This window comes from Canis aureus, chromosome 19 (assembly GCF_053574225.1).
Source record: "Canis aureus isolate CA01 chromosome 19, VMU_Caureus_v.1.0, whole genome shotgun sequence".
NCBI lineage: Eukaryota > Metazoa > Chordata > Mammalia > Carnivora > Canidae > Canis > Canis aureus.
The window spans coordinates 2,467,509-2,472,057 of record NC_135629.1 but is presented as its reverse complement, the minus strand read 5'-3'; the positions used below and the strand labels follow the sequence as shown (position 1 = coordinate 2,472,057).

The 4,549-nt window shown below is 42.4% G+C and overlaps 1 pseudogene; it reads right to left on the bottom strand.

The window, feature by feature from the left end:
* Positions 1-2,845: 2,845 nt before the first annotated feature.
* On the bottom strand, positions 2,846-3,415 carry LOC144291075 (homeobox expressed in ES cells 1 pseudogene; annotated as a pseudogene).
* Positions 3,416-4,549: the final 1,134 nt, after the last annotated feature.

Here is a 4,549-nt window from a genome sequence, read left to right as displayed (position 1 = left end):
CCCCCACCCCAAAGCAGCATACCCTTAAGATTTCATGGTCTTCCTAAACCACACTTTCTAAAAGTTCTGTATCTCCCTATGAAGATTTATCAGATTAATTTTCTTTGTAGTACTTAGCATACTCTGTGTTTTTACTTGCATGTCTTATTTGTTCCTTGGCTCTTACATGTGAGAACGTAAACTCCATGAAAGCAAGGCTTCTTGTTGGTTCTGTTCACTGGTGTATTCTCAAGGCCTCGAACAATGTCTGGTATGTTGTAGGTGCTCAATAAATATTTGTTAATACCAAATATATGATTTGCTTGGATAAGAAATTAAGTTGTAGGATACTAAATATAGCTAGTCTTTATCCCCAGTTTCTGGCACAGAGTCTCAAAATCACTTCCAGTTTCCTGAGTGATTAGGAGTGTCTTTGTTATGCTAATGTGTGATTCCTAGTGGGCCCTTGATAGCTTCAGGATGTGGGCTGGTCATCAGAAAGGCCAAGCACTCAATTAGAAGATTGGACCTTCCCTGCCCAACCTCTGGGAGGGGAGAGGGACTGGAGACATAGTTCAATCATGTGGTCAATGATCTAATCACTAGTGCCTACATAATGAGACTCTGATAAAAACCCTGCCCTGTGGCTAGATGGGTCCTCCTGGTTGCTGAACTGATGCAATGTGCTGGGAGAGTTCCAAGAGGAGAGGGCACAGAAGATCTGTGTCCCCCTTTCATCCCTCTGCCTTGAACTATGCATCTCTTCATTTGGCTGCTCCCGGTCTGTCCCCTTTTATAATGAAGCTGTGGCCCCAAGGATAGCCTTTTCCATGAATTACTGAGTGGTTTTAACAAATTATTGAAACTGAGAGGTTCATGGGAAGCCTTGAATTTTTAGATGATTGACCAGAAGTCCGGGTGGCATGTGAAGTGGGTCAGGCTTGTGGAGGACCTTGCCTTTACCTGTGGGGCCGGCAACTAACTCAGGGTAGTTGGTGCTAGGATCATATTGCAGTACACTCACTTGGGGCTGAAACAGAGCAGAAGTGAAAACTACCAAGTTTGTAAAGTTTTAAAAAAAGTAAGTGGATCTAAAAAAAATATTGAGTAGTAATGGCAGTAGATGTACAGGGTCAAGGAAACACTGATGTGTAGTCTACACATAGGTCAGCTCATGGACAAAGCCTTGTGAGACCAGTGATCAATACAACAGAAACGGAACCCCCTAAATTATCGACTGTGGCCTGCTAGCAGTATAGATAATTAAGCCATGAGAGAGATAATTTTTACATTGGAATGAGAAAGACATTATTTCAACCAACAGAGGCACTACGTGTGTCATAAATGCACACCACATCAAACTCTAGCCTGATAGATTTGAAACCTTGAAAAACTGGAAGATTTCATTAAAAAATTACAAATGATCAAAACTGACTCAAGACAAGGCAGAAAGATGGAATACACCAAGAACCGTGAACAAAGATGATAAATTGCAATAAAAGAAAAAAATGACTTTCCGTGACAGCTCTGAAGTTTGATATGTATGAATTTTTTTTTCAGACTTTGAGAAAATGGGTAAATTCTCATCTGTATAAATGTCCAGTAAAACCTCTCATTGAGGCTGGCTGCAGGAATTATTTCTTTCCTTGTTTAGTCTGGATTTATCATCTTCTGTGGTCCAGACTCTATTGATTCCCCTTCTATCCTGGGCAGGGCTGGTGGGCTGGTGGGGAAGTCTCCCCAGTGGAACTGTACTCTTGGCTGGAGAGCAGACCGGTGGTGCCCTCACTCTGACTCTGAGTGCAAACTTTTCATAATAGAATCCTTGTAAACCATTTTCTCCTAAAAATGTGTGAATACAAAAGGAATACACTGTTATTTATGAGGAGGTGAGAGGAGCCATGAAAGCCCCAGTTGCAGAGGTCTGCTGTACAAATGGCACCTACAGTCAATAATATTGTGTGCTTAAAAATTTGTCAAGATGGTAGATCTCATGTTAAGTGTTCTTAACATAGGGGTGGCCCCAGGTGGCTCAGTGGTTTAGTGCCGCCTTCAGTCCAGGGTGTGATCCTGGAGACCCGGGATTGAGTCCTGTGTCAGGCTCCCTGCATGGAACCTGCTTCTCTCTCAGCCTGTGTCTCTGCCTCTCTCTCTGCCTCTCATGAATAAATAAATAAAATCTTCAAAAAAAGTGTTCTTAACATAATAATAATAATAAAGAATATTAAAGTGCATCAGAGTATTCAAAAAATTTTTTAGATGTTTATTGAATTCCTATGCTCAAGGAAATTATTTTGAGAAAACATTTTTACTTTTAGAGGACAAAAGATAAATGCCTAGAAATCAGAATAAATCTTGATTCTTAAAAAAAATGGGTGGGGGGGGGTAGGCAAGAGAAAAGTCTTTGGAGACAATCTTCTTTCCAAGGAGTTTTCCTTTCCATGGTAGGCATGTGGACTGATTAGGCAGGGACCACGTTCCATGGAATAGTGTCAGCCCAGCCCAAGTGGCTTTCTGTGGGGAAGAAGGAAAGGTCTGCAGAGACCAAAGGGCTTTTGTGCAAAGAGCTTATTACTTTGGTTTATAATTTTTTTCTAGCGAACTAATTTATTAGATTAAATTTGCTCACTTAAAAAATAGCTGGCTTTTTCTGAAAATGCTTATTAAAATATATAGGAAAGGCCTTTATTATAACTAAAGTACCCAAGTATAATAGGTAACACGTTATAATAGCAAATATTTACAATATATTTTAAGAAAAAAATGACAGCATTCAGTATAATGCAGAAAAGAAACATCACATTCTTAAAACCTGGTATTTCCACCGATTCTTCATGTTCTGCAATTGTAAGATAATCTCACACGTTTAGTTTTCTATCTCTTCCAGGAGATTTGAGTTGAAATTTTTTTTCACCATTAGAAACTGTGATTCTCTGTGGGACCTTTTCAGCTTTGCATGCCGATTTTGGAATCAGATCTGGATTGTGTCTTCCTCTAGATTCAATTTCCAAGCTAAGTCTTCTCTGATATCAATGCCGGGATAGCAGTTTACTCTAAAGACATTTTCCAACACTTCAATCTGGTTTTGAGTAAAAGCAGTTCTGGGTCTCCGGCCCCTATATCAGCTCAGTTCTCTTTTCAAAGACAGCCTTTCTGAGGCCGAAAAGTAATTTTCGTATTTCAAAAATTTCTCTTCTGGCATTGGGTGATCCACAGTACAAGGGAATGAGATCCCATTAAGAAGGCTTTGGATATGAATGCAGAGGTTAACATCTTTCCCTGAGGAGCCGCAGGTGTCTGCTCAGGGCCTGTGAGGTTTCATCGAAGGAATACAGTCTTTCTTTTGGTCCAATCCTAAAATGCTCTCAATCGAAAAGGAGCAGGATGAGGGTTTGCGTTCCCCAAGCTGAGCATCCTCCTGAAGACTGGGAACCATCCTCGAGTGGGCTGCTCAGAACGACAGCTCTGGCCTCTCCCTGCCTCTTGGCTGGCTCTGCCCCATGTGTACAGGGCTGGGATCTTCCTGCAGTTCACCCTCTTTGTTTTATAATTGTGCAGTATCCCAGAAGCTTTTATCTAATTTTTCTTGGTTTTTCGTTTGGTGTGTTTAAAAGTTAAAGGAAATTTTGGTTACTGGTATCCTGATTAAGGTAACAAAATATACTTTGATTAAATGTTGGCTTGAGTCCTTATTTTATGTCTCAAGAGAAAACAAAAAGGGATAGAGCATGGCAACCCTCGCCGCTTGCCTTTCTCCATGGATGTCCACCTTCAACCCCTGGTGGAGCTTATGAAGAAGCCTCAGCCACAAGTCTAGAGAAGACATCGGTTGTCCTCTCCTCATCGAAGTGGGCTGTGAGAGTTGAGGCCTTGGAGGAGTCCTATCTTTCAGAGAGTGGCTGGGATTAGTGCGGCAAGCATCAGCCTCGGTGTTAAAACAGGCTGTGAAAGGAGGCTTTCCCTGACTTAAGGCTGGAGGCCTTAGTGCTCTCTGGCCACCCTCAGGCTAAGTGCTAGATAACTTGTGGCAGAGACACATGGTTCCTTCCGGAGGGTCACTGTCCTTTCTTCCCACTTTACCTAGAGTGCTGAGGGAACGAGCCCTGAAAGCACTTCCCCGCGGTCCTTGCAGTGTAGTGGACATGCCACATGATCAAAACTAAGGGGAGTATAGGGAGGCTGATTCCTCTAGCCTGTCCCTTTCTTCCATTTCCTGCTTGAAATACAAGTATGAAAACCAGGGGTCTGGCGACTGTCCTGAGGATGTGAGAGTATGGGTCAGATCTTGAGAGAGGCAGAGGGGGATACTCATGGAGGCACCAGGCCAGCTCCAAATTCCCATCCTCTGATTTTATTGGGTGAAAGCAAAATAAGTTTGTAATTTATTCAGGCCACTGTTTGGGGAGAAATACAGAAAAGTCATATTTCTTAAAAAAAAAACACATATCTGTGCTAGACTTGCAAAGGCAGTAGCTGGGCAAGCTGGGAACAGGCTCTGGGATGTGACTCCAGAGAGCAGGGTGGCAGGGTGGCAAGGTGGGGAGGGTGTAGGTGGGCACAACGCTGCTTT